The following is a 15,574-nucleotide window of genomic DNA, read 5'->3' on the forward strand; positions in this document are numbered from 1 at the left end:
GCTGAGGGATGGTGGCATTGCTTTAAGTGTGCCTCAGGGGCTGCAGAGAGAGGCTATGGAAACCTGAGAGTGGGAGGAGACTGGGGAAATTGAGAATCGGCTAGGATTTGGAGCAAGAAATGACAGGCAAGTAACTACCAGGCAAATGAATGAACTCAGACATCTTCAGAAAGAAGAAAGCCTGGAGGGTGTGCAGGCTTCCCTCGGGTGCATGGCACTGCAGTGGCATGGGAGAGGTATTCTATGCCACTTGGATAATGAAGGAAAGAGTGGTCCCAGAGATCTGGGGGACTTGGGGACAATACTGCACAACAGACATAACAGAACCAACAAATCAGCACATTCACGCTGCTGACAAGAGGGCTGCTGGTGGGATTGATGAAACAAGCAAGGGCCAAAACAGTTGAGTAAGAGGTTTTCAGGGGTGAGAGAAGGGTTTGGAAGATTTTTTCGTTTTACTTACTATAAAAAATAATGAAAATGAACCAACAAAGCACAGCAATTCGCTGAAGTGAAAAATCCAGATAGGATCAAGGAGCAGACGCAAAATGAGTTCATTAGAGGGGAGGGGGAAACAAAAGGGGCTTGCAGGCAGGTTTAGAAGAAATGCCAGAAGAGGCCAGGCATGGTGGCTCATGCCTGTAATCCCAGTACTTTGGGAGGCTGAGGCAGGATTTCTTGAGTCCAGGAGTTCGAGACCAGCCTGGGCAACATAGCGAGACCCTGTATCTACAAAAAATTTTTAAAACTAGCTGGGCATGTTGGTATATGTCTGTAGTTCCAGCTACTCGGGACACTGAGGTGGGAGGACTGCCTGAGCCCAAGAGGTAGAGCCTGCAGTGAGCCGGGATCATACCACTGCACTCTAGTCTGGGCAACAGAGTGAGACCCTGTCTCAAAAAAATAAAAAGAAAGAAAGAAGTGTCAGACTAAAAGATGCACTAAAATATGAACTAGATCTGTTCCCAACCTACCAAAGATATAAAAACCATGTCGCCAGGAAACCAACAACAATAACACAAAGAAAACTATTTAAATAGAATTCTAAGTCCAGGCCAAGAAGTATTTGGAGGATATTATGTGAAAAAAGACAGAAATCACCCTGGTTGCCTCAGACACCGCTCTAGAGTGATGGTGGGCAAGGGTCCGAGGCCTCACGTCCTTGGCAGGAACAGCTGGGTGGTCTTTGCCAACAAAATGGAGGCTGGACCAGCCAGACACCCATTATATAACCCCTTCAAATATAACAGCCAATGATCCATGATCATTTTACTCAGAAACATTCTAGGCAGCATCTAGAATCTAGAAGAAATTTGATGACTAAGGAACAAAACTTGATTCTGAAATGAGTGAGAAAATATTCTGCTAATTATAAGTGAGTAACTCAATGTTAGGTTAGTGTTCAAGCAAACTATTCACTGACTCACTCTTTCATTCATCCTCTCATTTCTTCATTTACTTTACTTGTTCAACAATTACCAAGTACTTTTTATGGGCAAGAACATGGTGCTAGGTGTTAACATGAAACACCAAAAATACAGTTTGATTTCTGAGAAAGCATAAAACCACAAATGTACAGATACAACACAGAAGTGCCCTAGCAGAAGCTACGGAAAGTGAAGATTGAGAACAGTAGTTTCTGAGTTAGGCCTTGATTCAAATTCCAGCCCTGTCATTCAACAGCTGAGTGATCTTAACCTCTCTCCACCTGAAGACCTTCATTTGCAGAAGAGGATCCAAATGGCCGGCTGCTGGTGCAGATTCAATGCGATTACATCCTTAAGATACCCATCACATAGCCCATTGCATCTTTAGTCTTCAAAAATGTCAACTATGATGATAATGATGTTGATGCTGTGGCTACTGCCTAAGATACAAAGGTTGCTATTGAAAGCTGCCTAAGACACAAAGGTTGCTATTGAAAGCAGAGGTGGAAAAGGTCACTTCCTGAGCTTCATGACCCCAAGCCCAAATAAACGGCCAGGGACGAATTCCCTCAACAGTTTGCCAGTTCTTGCTCATTGTTGCTCAGCAACATATGTGAGAGAAAGCAACAGCAGGCATTGTACACGTTCATTTTAGCAAAGTGCTCCATTCAACTCCCAGAAGCCAGCCAGTCTAGCTCCAATATCACACTGGCAGTGGGCAGAGGTTAGGAAAGAGAGAGAGATAATAATAGCTCAGTATCAACCTAGGCCTGTGTCAGAGGAAATTATAGTGGCATAGATACAAGACTCCTGAAAACAAATTAGCCCTTGCCCATCGAAACACTCTGAGACGGTTAAAATCAATATGCCTGACCGGGCACAGTGGTTCACGCCTGTAATCCCAGCACTTTGGGAGGCCGAGGCAGGTGGATCACTTGAGGTCAGGAGATTGAGACCAGCCTGACCAACATGGTGAAACCCCGTCTCTACTAAAAATACAAAATTAGCCAGGCGTGGTGGTGCACGCCTGTAATCCCAGCTACTCGGGAGGCTGAGGCAGGAGAATCTCTTGAACCCGGGAGGTGGAGGTTTCAGTGAGCCAAGATCACACCATTGCACTCCAGCCTGGGCAACAAGAGCAAAAACTTTGTCTCAAAAAAAAAAAAAAAAAATCAACATGCCTCTCTCATTTGTAAACCTTTCAGCCCTTCTGAGTCTCTACACAAAATCTCATTCCTATTCACTTTCCACAAACCCCATTCCACAGTGTCAGTTCAGCTCCACTCTGCAGAATCTTTGTTATTCTAGACCATTGTCTTCTGGGAAGAACCACGAGTTGTTCATTGGTATTCTGCAAAATTGGTTTCCCTACTTTGGGGAAATAAATTTGGATTCTCTAAATTTGGAAAGCGTTAATACCATATTCCCCATAATTCCATGAGCCACATTATCATACTAAAAGCTCTGAGAAGGCCCATCTGGTGGTGCATGCCTGCAATCCCAGCACTTTGGAGGATGAAGCGGGAGGATTGCTGGAGCCCAGGAGTTCAAGACCAGCCCGGGCAACATAGGTAGACCCCGTCTCTATTTTTAAAATTTAAAATAGACATCACTAAGTCACCAGAATAATAATGACAGCACCCACCTACTCCTAGACTTCTTGAAAATGGTTTTCATCAATTTTAAGACATATTTTTCATCTCTGAAATTGGGGTAGGTCTTACAATTGCTGCTGCCCTGACATCATTGTCAATGCCTACACATAGATATACTTGGTTGTTATTCTCCCTGGCATAACTGGACAACTGAAGCCCCTGAGTGTTTAATTAACAAACCATTTAAGAACTGTTTGAGAAAGGAATATGAATCTCAGTTGTCTAACACATATCTCACTGACACTTTCTGGTATGATCAAGAAAGTGGCAGCATCACAACTGGCATGAATGAAAATCCCAGAAACAAAAGCTCAACATCACCCAACACACTGGAAGGAACAGAGAATGATATGGCATGGTCATAAGTGGATACTGACACGCTGAGGTGAAAAGTGATTTAGGAGACTCTGAAAGTGAAAAAGTGAGGTTAGAGAGATCTTAATCACTTATTGTGCTAATGTATTCTTTTTTTCTCTCTGTTTTTTTTGTCGTTGTTGTTGTTTGTTTGAGATGGAGTTTTGCTCTTGTCAGCCAGGCTGGAGTGCAGTGGCACAATCTCGGCTCACTGCAACCTCTGCCTCCCAGGTTCAAAAGATTCTCCTGTCTCAGCCTCCTGAGTAGCTGGGATCACAGGCACCCACCACCATGCCTGGCTAATTTTTGTATTTTTAGTAGAGATGGGGTTTCGCCATATTGGCCAGGCTGGTCTCGAACTCCTGACCTCAGGTGATCCACCCACCTCAGCCTCCCAAAGTGCTGGGACAGAGGTGAGCCACCGTGCCCAGCTGTGTTCCTTTTAATGTATTTATAAAAGTGACAAAAAAGATGTCTAAGAGTCTTTTTAATAAGAAGAAATAAACATTCTGGCTGGGCGCAGTGGCTCACGCCTGTAATCCCAGCACTTTGGAAGGCCAAGGCGAGTGGATCACCTGAGGTCGGGAGTTTGAGACCAGCCTGACCAACATGGAGAAACTCCATCTCTACTAAAAATACAAAATTAGCCGGGCATGGTGGTGCATGCCTGCAATCCCAGCTACTCGGGACGCTGAGGCAGGAGAATCGCTTGAACCCGGGAGGCAGAGGTTGCGGTGAGCCGAGATTGTGCCATGGTACTCCAGCCTGGACAACAAGAGCAAAACTCTGTCTCAAAAATAGTAATAATAAATAAATAAATAAACATTCAAAGTGAAAAACATTGTGTCCTAATTTAATTGGCAATATTATCTTTCTTAGTGGAACATAAGATAATGATGTGTCTCAGAAACCACAGCTTTTTAGATTCAATGAAATATCGTTGCACTTCTCAGAGCAGCTTTCTCTACTCATCCCAGTTCCCTGTAATATGCTGTCACTACAGCCTTTCAGCTGTACTTCTCTCTTGTACTCCACACAATGATATTTAAGTATTGCTATTGTCTGTTTTATTCACTATTGCAGCCTTGGCATCTGCCACTCTACTTGATACACATTTGGGGTTAAGGAGTTGCGTGAATGAACGTATGACCATTTATGGAGCTGCCGCCTGGGTGAAGCGTGACAGTGGGAAATCCCCACTTCAGCCTGATGCATCAGCCAGGGTCCCAGACCTGAAAGAGGATCCTGCTGAACAAGCCTTGAGATGTGTCTGCAAGGAGTGTATAAGAAGTGTCAGAGGGCTGTGGGTGCACAGGGCAGAGGGCACACATCGGAGAGGCAAGGCGTCCCAGAGGAGACTGCACTTGAACTTGGGTGGGTGGAGGACTTGGGTAGGTGAAGATGGAGACCAGGTAGAAAAAGAAGGAATATGTGTTAGTATTTGTCACCGCTGAGAGTGGCCACTTCAATCCACTCCAAGTGAGGTCTTTGTAGTTTTGTGTGCTAAGGAGATGGGGGTCCACTTATACCTTGTTCACGGCCAGGGATGTGTCTGAATAGCGGAAATGCCTGCAGAAAGACTACGTGGTTTCTTTGTAAACAACTATGCCAGTGGAAGGCAGGGGTAAGAGTAAGACTTACTCTTCACTGGACACTCTCTTTTGTCCTTTTATAATTCTGCACCAAGAACATGCATTACCTTTAAAAAATCAGTACAATTTAATTTTCAGTAACACCCACAGCACTCACTCAAGGTCACCCTGAGGACCTCATTTTGTGAATATACAGTGTGCATGATGCTGACCAATGCCATCTAGACCAAAAAAAAAAAAAGACATAGGAGTAATTAAAACAGCAATAACGGCAACACAGAACTAAGAAGGAGTACATGGTATCTCCAGAAACTGAATGAGTGTTGAGCCTTTAATGAGGCCCTCTTTTCCAGAGGGACACACCAAGTCACAGGGGAAGGCTCCAGCAAAGCACGAAGTTTAGCTCATCTCACTTGACACAATATCTAATGCCTGCTACTGAGGACAACAACAATAAAGACAAAGGGTTTTAGTGAGTCAGGAAATTGATAACAAAGCCACCAGCACAACCGCATTTCCCACCGGTAATTCAGGAGTTAGTACTTCCTTCCAAACCCCATGGGGTGCCCACCTCACTGGTGGAGTGAGCCTCCACAGCCATACATGCGCCACATCCAAGCCAAGCAGGCTCCCAATGACATGCTGCACGAGGACCAGGCCCTTGTCTGTGACACAAAATGGGATTAACAAACCAAACAGAGAAGGAGAATTTCTACTGCAATAGCATCCATCATCAAATTCAATCCATTCTCCAGGCATTAAACAAAGAAAAAAAAAAAAAACCCAAGTAAGTTAATCACATGTTAGATGCTACCAAATTCACACCATAAGAGTCTCTGGAAATACGATGAAGTGGGGCCCGGCTCCGTGTGCCCCACATGGATTAACACACACTCACACACAGGTGCCGAGGCAGGGGGGGACACCTGCCTCTGATCCAGACCACGTGCTGGTGAGCAGAGCCGGCGACCTGGCCTCGCTGCCCGAGTGGATCAGTTTGGAGTTAGTCACACCTCTCAACAGGGTTACCTGCCCTTCTCTCAGGTCCAAAGAGAAGATAAAATGAAAGAGTCGAGCCACCTGATAAAGGGGAAAAGGAGAAAAAAGCCATGGGCACCAAGGCAACAAAACGGGGTGGAAGGGAGCCATGTCCTCACCTCTTTCCCCCCACCACTCCCTCGCTCGCTCACCCATTTATTCACTCACTCGCAACAGACGCTGCTGGAGTGTCCACGAAGCTCTGCGTGAAGCACCGCAGAGGAACAAAGACGAGGATGGTATGGTCCCTGCTCCCATGGAGCTCACAGTCTAGCTGGGGCACCAAGACACAAAAGTGCATACAGGGCCACAAGTGACAAAGATGACCAACATCATGCCAGAGTACAGGGCAGGGGACAGCACCGTCACCGTGGCTGAGCACGCGCAGAGGCCTCGTCCTCTTACACAAGGAGTCAAACCCGAGTGAGGAGTGAGGTGAGGGCTGCATCCTCTGAAGCAGGCGGGGGAAGGCGCGTGCTGGGGGGGAAGTGCTTTGGGCCAGGGCGTGAGAGTGGATGAAAACCCAAGGTGCACCTGGAAAACGGTGAGTGAACCCACCTGGGGAGAAAAGGCTTTGGTGCCAGTGAGTAAAAGGAGACCAGCCTGGGAGAACTGGGCTTCAGCTGCCTAAACTTGGTTTTTGACAATAAACTGAGCACTCCACTGAAGGTTTTTGAGAGGTGAGCAGTGAAGGAGGCAGGATGTTAGAATGATGAGAACATCCTAGATATGCCATGTGGCACACACCAAGAACTTGCCCCCAGTATCTGTTCTCTCCTTTTCTCTCACTTTGCAGCAGGCATGTGGTTGTCTGGAATACAGATGGTATTTTCTAGTCTCCTTTCTGGGAAGTGCCCTTAAAAAGAGACAGCATGCAAGAACAAGCATTAACTGGTGAGGGAGGTGGGCTTGGTGCTTCTGGTTCAGAGCAGGCTGGATGGGAGGTGAGGAGTGGAAGCCTGGGAGGTGAGACAGGCCTGTGCTGACCAATGACAGTGCTCAGGCGAGTCAGGTCTCTGTAGTCAGACCAAGCCCGGCCATCTGAGCCAGGCCCTTGCCCAGTGATGGGGAGTCAGGGCCACCAGGAAGGACCCTCCACATACAGCAGCTGCCCCGGCCTTGCCTGTGGAAGTCTCAGCTGGAAGCTTTGCCTCGTCTATGCTTCCTCCTTCAGAGGCAAAGGCCCTGCTGGAAAGGGACAATGAGAAGGCAGGAAGGACTAAGGGTGGGAAGGGGGACCCACAGGACAAATCTGCCCAGCCACTGGTGCAAAGTGAGCTCTAATTATACTGGTGTGCAAACATGCCCATGCTATCGCACCTGATCGAGTTTTACAGAAACTGTGACTTACGGTGACATGTACTTGTGATCCTCATTCTTTCACCCTGCATTAAGTGTTTCCCAGCCTTGCTGCAAGGCCAAGAGAGAGCTGATCGATCGTCAGAAGAGCAGTACCCTGGGGTGTGACAGACTCTAAAATCCTCAGTGAGGGACAGTCCAGGTACTCAGCCACCAGGGCCTGGTAGTGTAATCCAAGCACAAAATGGCCAGGAAGTATCAGTTTAGGGTGTGTGTGTTAGGGTGGGGAGTGCTTGGAGTGATGCAAGGACACTGGAGGAACTAGAGACCCTGGTGCTGATCACGGCTCAACAATTAACAGCTGCATGACCTTGGGCAAGTCACTCAAACCCCTGCTTGGTTTCCTCCCTGAAGTGAGGGTTCCAGCTGCTCCAGCAGCCCACGTTTGACCTTCCTCCTGTCTTGGCGGGTGGCAGGTGCTCACGTATCATAAGCTGCCCCTCACGGGCCCACACACCTCAGGGTGGAAGAGGAGGAAGAAGCACCCCTATGAAAAGTCAGGCCCAGAACAGTGGGGAACCCTGAGTCCACGGGAGTGTGGCTTGCACAGGAAGACACAGCACATGCGAGGTGGGCCAGGACAAGGTAGGAAAGTCAGCCTCCTGTGCAGAAGAGCCTGCCTTGTAAATAACGTCTCAATGCCAGGGCCCGACTTTTTTTTTTATTCTGTTAAACAGTGAAGAAAAAGAAGATCATAATCAGCCTGAGATCAAACTGACATATGAGCAAATAACAGGCAACCTTTATTAAACATTTATTATGAGCTCTGCATTCTGTGAAGTCTTTACACTGCCTCATAACTCCTGTGGCAGGTACTATGATCATCCCTGTTTGCAGGTGAAGAAGCGAGGTTCACAGAGGTGCAGCAGTAAGTAGGAAGCTGGGACTTTTAAACCTGGCCTGCTTATCTCCAAAGCCCAACTTTGGATATCCTTGATACTAAGTATTGCTCTGTTGGTCATGGCAGCTAAAAATATGCACAACAGTCTTTCATTCCTTTAACATTTACTGAGCACCTATGGAGATGCAGGTAAGACACAAATATACATGATGACATTAGTGCAGAGGACCCAGGAGTGAGAGGCCAGTTCTACCTGGGATCAGAGGAGGCTTCACGGAGGAGATGGCATTAACCTGGAAGAGTGGGGAGGATTTCAAAGAAGTAGAAACAGAGGCAGATGAAGCACCAACATGAGCAAAGGCAGAGGCAAGAAAGAGAAAATTTTGAAAACAGCGCTCAGAGTTGCTATTTCCAGAATAGTACAGAAGGCAGTTCTGTGAATGCAGTACCACAAGAGCCAGAGAGGTAAGGAGAGACAAGACTGAAAGGCTAGGACCAGGGTTGGACTGCACAGGACTTCAACAGGAAGGGAGAGAGCAGTCGACATTTGGGTAGCTACTGCAACAGTCCAAGCTAGAAGAAAGGGTGTGGAGGAAGGCCCAAATGCAGAGAAGGGATGTCAAATGGTCAGGACTTGAAGGGTAAGTGGGAGGAAGGTGGGGCATCAAAGGTGACAGAGATTTGGAGCTTGGGTGCCTGACAAGATGGTAATTTCATTATCATCAGAATGGTGGGACACATGGAAGGGCAGATTTGGAGTTACAGGACTATCGACTAAAGTACGAAGGAAACAAGGGAGATGTTCAGCAGAGAACCGGGAACACTTGGATTGAGCCCTGGGCAGAGAAGCCCATCTGGGAACCAGGTCATCAGATGACAGCAGAAGGTCAAGGACAGGATGAGATGGTGCTAGGAGAGAGAGAAAGGTGGGGCCCAGAGAAATTCATCTAGCACTGAGGCGTGAGGAAAGGAGGGAGGAGGCAAACATGAGAGGGGAATCAGAGAGAAAAGGAGAATGAGGAGGTGCCATGTCACCACAGCCAAGAGACAGCCCTTCCCACTCACGCATGATCCTCAAATATTTCCTCAGACCTCTAGGTTCCACCGGGCCCTGTGAGGTCAGGCAGGCAGGCGTCCCTCTTTCCTCTTGCACCCTTGAGGCATCAGGCTGCACAGTCTCCACAGGTAGCCACAGAACACAGTAGGTAAGTAATGTCGGACCACCAACTCCGTGTGAATTCCTGGCCCTTCCTCTTCAGCAGAGTGTGATGTGGGTGTTTCATTCATTTGAATGCACTTCACTATGCATGGAGCAGTGTGAGGTGAGGTAACACTCCAGGTAGAAACACTGGGAGAGCTGGAATCCAGCACACTGGTAAACAGTCTTACTTGGTTCTGCTTCAACACATTTTGGGTGAAACTTGGGTACGAGTTGACTAATATTTGGGAGACTGGAGGGTAGGCAATACTTCCAAACTTTTTCAGCAGTTTGTCTGTAACAGTTTAGATAATCTTGGTGTTTAAAAATGGTTGCTGTGGTGAATTCTAAATATTAACTTCATGTCACATAGTCCTTGGCTAAAAAACGAAGAAAGAAGGCTAACTTGATGTGAGCTAGCACAGTGGCCAGGAAATGCTCCTCTGAGGGATGAAGAGACAAACACAGGGCTTTCTGGAATCCTTACCCTCTTTGATTCAATAGATGGTAGAGACTAAAGCCAGAGAGGTGAAACATACGGATCTGGGTAGGGGACAGCAGTCATCTCTTCTCCATCCTTGGAAATATCTCCTAAGTATGAGCTGACACAGGGAGGTTTTATAAAAAGAAAATCAATGCCTGCCCTCTGACTAATTGTAAACAGGTAGTTTTTTTTTTTGCTAGAAAGCAAAACAAAGGCATGGCAACTGACTCCAGTCAGGTCAGAAACCCCAAATCACTGGGCTTATGAACTTCCTCAAATGAGCTTTTGATTCCAAAAATAGTTTCATGGTGATTTTACAGCAGTATTTTATTCAAGCTAGACATTTAGATAGAGCATTGATGGATAAAAGATAAGGATATGTGGGAGAGGGCTTTTTTTTTTTTTTTCTATTGTGCTGAACTGTTTTATAGAGCTTCTTTTTCTTTTTAAGGAAAGAGTGGGAAAATTTTTTTTAAGTGGAAAAACAAAATAATTTAACTCTCAGTGGATTGCGCCTGGGTGTGCAGATGCTAAGGGCTATAACCAAGGCTTGGCTATCCCCTGTTGGCCGCTGACTATAATTGCAGGCCAAGTGCCTGAGTTTTAGAGAGCAAGTCAGGAAAGCAGAAGTCATGGTGTGAAAGCAGGGCCAGATCAGTAAAGAGGAAGAAGAAATAAGAGCTACAGCATGGGTGCTGCTATAGGCTAAGTTTCCAGCTCCTGGTGAACCTTATATACAGAGGCCCCAAGGAGTTGAGTAGGTAAGGAGAGGTGGGTGTCCTGTCGAAGCCAGAGCAACTGTGGGCAAAGGGGTGAAAAAGAGGCAAAGGAGAACCCTGGAGGGTTAACAGAGGGCTTAGGGCAGTGCTGTCCAAAAGAGCTTTCTTCAATAATGGAAATGTGCTATCAGCCATACTGGTGAATGAGGACTTGAAATGGGGCTAGTACAGCCAGGTGCGGTGGCTCATGCGTGTTATCCCAGCACTTTGGGAGGCTGAGGCTGGCAGACCACCTGAGGTCAAGAGTTCAAGACCAGCCTGGCCAACATGGCGAAACTCTGTCTCTACTAAAAAATACAAAAATTAGCCAGGCATGGGGGCAGGCACCTGTAATCCCAGCTACTCGGGAGGCTGAGGCAGGGACAATTGCTTGAACCTGGGAGGCAGAGGTTGCAGTGAGCTGAGATTGTGCCACTGTACTCCAGCCTGGGCAAGAGTGAGACACCGTCTCAAAAAAAAGGGGGTGGGAGGCTAGTACGACTGAGGAATTCAATTTTAGGTATACTGTTGGGAAAAGGGCCTGTCAGGTGCCTGTATAAACTGGCCATAAAAATATGGGACAATAAGTTGTGGAAAGCCACAAGAGGCCTCTGTGGAGGAAAGCCTCCTAATTGCCATCATGTTCCCCTGCTCAGAGCAAGACCTGCTCTCTTATCTGTAAACACTGTGTTCACGGAGAAAGACACTCCTTTGAAACACTGGAATATGGACAGACATGCAGGCTCCTAGTTAAGCCCACTCCCACTAGCTACTCTCTGATAAGTTAAAGATATGCTGTTTGAGCACAAAGGAGATTCATTTAAACCACTATTGCTATAGATTGCGCCCATGGTGTACTGCCTCCTTTTCACTGTTTTGCCTTGAACATCTGCTTCTTAGATCTAAGGGATTGTACTCAATAAATAGTGTGGAGACCAGAACTCTGGGCCTTTTGCAGCCTCCATTTTGCAACTGGCCCCCTGGCTCCCACCTTTAGGAACTCTTAACCTGTCTCTTCTCATTCCTTTGTCGCCACCGGACCTCAGGTACCCTATGGGTGGTGTTGAGGCTGGTCCCCAACATATACTCAATTTTTTTTTTTTTTTTTTTTTTTTGAGACAGAGTCTCACTCCGTCGCCCCAGGCTGGAGTGCAGTGGCACTATCTCGGCTCACTGCAAGCTCCGCCTTCCTGGTTCACGCCATTCTCCTGCCTCAGTCTCCCGAGTAGCTGGGACTACAGGTGCCCACCACCACGCCCGGCTAATTTTTTGTATTTTTAGTAGAGACGGGGTTTCACCGTGTTAGTCAGGATGGTCTTGATCTCCTGACCTCGTGATCCGCCTGCCTTGGCCTCCCAAAGTGCTGGGATTACAGGCATGAACCATTGCGCTCAGCTGGTATACTCAATTTTAATTAATTTAAATTTAAACAGCTACATGTGGCAAGTGGCTACTATATTAGACAGGGCAGGTTTGGAGGAATCAAAAAGGTATATACTTCAAATCAATCAACAAGGCTTAATGAACAGCTATGAGTGCAAAGCACTAAACAACAAAACATTGTTCTGTTGTTGTTTATTTTTTTAAGCAGGAAACAAAGGAAAAGAAGCCAGAGCCCCTCATCTCAAGAAGCTTACAATACCAGATTTGGGGATGGTGGAGGATGGAGCACTATACACACAAACACAACTCTGAAAACAAACTGCCAGAGAATCTCTAATTCACAGAATGCTGGTTTTACTTAGAGCAGCTTTCTTCAATAGATGGACTATAGTAATAGTATTGGTACTACTGGAAATGTTCTGGAGACAAGATCACCAGGGAAACTAAAATGTTATTTCTTGAGTTATGAGACAAGTGAAAAACGAATGTTAGTTTACCAGGTCCGAGAATTCAGCAGGCAGAAGAAACCTGTATGTGGTTCAAACTGCAAGGGAAGTAAGGTAGCCTGGAGACCCCATGGTTTTAAAACTTTTGTTCAGTGGTTCGTCTCACTATGGTTTCTCTTTCTCTTCTCTTCTTTTCTTTTTTTTCTTTCTTTTTTTTTTTTTTTTTTTGACAGAGTTTCGCTCTTGTTGCCCAGGCTGGAGTGCAATGGTGTGATCTCAGCTTACCGCAACCTCCACCTCCCGAGTTCAAGAGATTCTCCTGCCTCAGCCTCCCGAGTAGCTGGGATTACAGGCATGCACCACTACGCCCGGCTAATCTTGTATTTTTAGTAGAGACAGTTTTTCCATGTTGGTAGGCTGGTTTCGAACACCTGACCTCAGGTGATCCGCCCATCTCGGCCTCCCAAAGTGCTGGGATTACAGGCGTGAGCCACCGCGGACAGCCTATGGTTTATTTTTCATGTGAGAATATGTTTTGCTTAACAAATAAATTTCTAGAGCACTATTTTTTTTTTTTTTAAAGAGAGAGATTTTTTCATTTCTAGTCTTAAAAAGACCTGGGGTTCAATTTTCCCTCTGGATGGAATTATGGGTTAGGTGACAGGTACCATGTAGCAGAGCCAGCAGAGACTAGGAATGCTGAGACAGAGGGTACTTGAGAAGTGTCTCCTCAGGAAGGACGCACAGCAGTTTTCACTCAAAGAAAGATGCATCAACACTTCCTGGGGATAGGGGTTAGCCTTGTAGGGAATTTGAGGGTGGGATAGGGGTTAACTTCCCAGGAAGAAATTTCTCATGCCTGATTTTTTCTGTTTGTTTTAGCTCTTCCAGTTCTAAGACAAAAACAGTAACATTAACATTAATAAGCTGGGCATGGTGGTGCACACCTGTAGTCCCAGCTACTTGGAATGCTGAGGTGGGAGGATCACTTGAACCAGGGAATACAAGGTCAGCCTAAGCAACATAGAAAGACCTTATATAAAAAAAAAATTAAGAACCTCCATTTTTTTTTATTTATTTTTATTTTTTTTTTATTTAGATGGAGTCTCACACTCTGTCGCCCAGGCTGGAGTGCAGTGGCTCATTGCAACCTTCACCTCCCGGGTTCAAGCGATTCTCCTGCCTCAGCCTTCCGAGTAGCTGGGATTACAGATGCCTGCCACCACCTCGGATAATTTTTGTATTTTTAGTAGAGAGGAGGTTTCATCATGTTGCCCAGGCTAGTCTCGAACTCCTGGCTTCAAGTGATCTGCCCGCCTCGACCTCTCAAAGTGTTGGGATTATAGGAATAAGCCACCGTGCCTGGCCAGGACTTCTATTTATATAATAATGTGGTTTAGAAATTTTTTCCACAATTCATGATGATACAAAAAAACACTCCTGCAAATATCAATTTTATTAGAGAAAGGACACAGGGCTCAACATTATTATTTTATTTTATTTTTTTTTTGAGACGGAGTCTCGCTCTGTCGCCCAGGCTGGAGTGCAGTGGCGCAATCTCGGCTCACTGCAAGCTCCGCCTCCCAGGTTCACGCCATTCTCCTGCCTCAGCCTCCCGAGTAGCTGGGACTACAGGCGCCCGCCACTACGCCCGGCTAATTTTTTTGTATTTTTAGTAGAGACGGGGTTTCACCATGGTCTCGATCTCCTGACCTCGTGATCCACCCGCCTCGGCCTCCCAAAGTGCTGGGATTACAAGCGTGAGCCACCGCGCCCGGCCAGCAAAGGATTAACTAAAAGTGTAGTCAAAAGATTTTTCATTCTTCAGTTTAAGCTCCATAGTTTCCTCCTAGAAAGTCACTGAAGTATGGAAAAAAGAAGACGGAAGGAGGAATTACTCTTTCATCCCATCATTTTATCCCAGCCTCCATTTAATGCGTCAGAACTAATCTGTTTCCTGGCCTGTAATTCCAGCCCAGTGTGCTGAGTCTCTTCCAGGAATGATCCTAAGGAAGAGTATTCTCACCATGCAACACTCTCTCTTGCATCCCTTTCACTAAATGCAGCAGATACTGAGAGTGAGAACTGATTTGTAAGTTGAGGGTGTTTTGTGGGAGGAGAAGACAGGCAGGTCCAAGAAATTTAAAATGAAGCCAGGAGTCACCTGATCATAAATCAGGTTTCCTTGGGACAGGCCTAGTTTATTTTATTTATTTTATTTTACTTATTTATTTATTTTTTATTTATTTATTGAGACAAGGTCTTACTCTGTCACCTAGGCTAGAGTGCAGTGGCATGATCATGGCTCACTGCAGTCTCTACCTCCTGGGCTCAAGCGATGATCCTCCTGCCTCTGCCTCCCAGGTAGCTGGGACTATAGGCACATGCCACCATGCCTGGCTAATTTTTAATTTTTTGTAGAGGCAGGGTCTCACTATGTTACCCAGGCTGGTCTTTAACTCCTGAGCTCAAGCAGTTCTCCCACCTCGGCCTCCCAAAGTGCTGGGATTACAGGTGTGAGCCACCATGACTGGCCAAACAGGCCTAGTTTAGACCTGTTGTTTCAGAGTAATTATTATAAGCATCCTTTACATTCTCAAATGTGTCCTGGTTTGAACAATAAATTAAATAGTCATCTCAGCCATGGGTGACTTTGCAGGGTGTCTTTTTCTCAGGCAGTTGCTCTAATTATTCCCCTTGGGTAATCAACAAGGTTGATAAGGGCTCAGCCAGGTGCAAGGCACTGTGCTAGGCTCTCGGGAGCACTACAAAAGAGGTGGGATGCCTGTATTCCCAGCACTTTGGGAGGCCGAGGCGGGCAGATCACCTGAGGTCAGGAGTTCAAGACTAGCCTGGCCAACATGGCGAGGCCCAGTCTCTACTAAAAATATAAAAATTAGACAGGCATGGTGGCAGGCGCTTGTAATCCCAGCTACTCAGGAGGCTGAGGCAGAACTGCTTGAACCCGGGAGGCGGATGTTGCAGTGAGCTGAGGTTGTACCACTGCACTCCAGCCTAGGCAACAGAGCGAGACTACGT

At 46.4% G+C, this 15,574-nt stretch overlaps 1 protein-coding gene across 2 annotated transcripts in view; it reads right to left on the bottom strand.

The window, feature by feature from the left end:
- Positions 1 to 15,574, bottom strand: part of REEP1 (receptor accessory protein 1) — a 123,816-nt gene that overhangs the window by 19,781 nt on the left and 88,461 nt on the right. The gene's annotated exons all lie outside the window — the stretch shown is intronic.

Source organism: Hylobates moloch, unplaced genomic scaffold (genome assembly GCF_009828535.3).
Source record: "Hylobates moloch isolate HMO894 unplaced genomic scaffold, HMol_V3 SCAFFOLD_15, whole genome shotgun sequence".
Lineage (NCBI taxonomy): Eukaryota > Metazoa > Chordata > Mammalia > Primates > Hylobatidae > Hylobates > Hylobates moloch.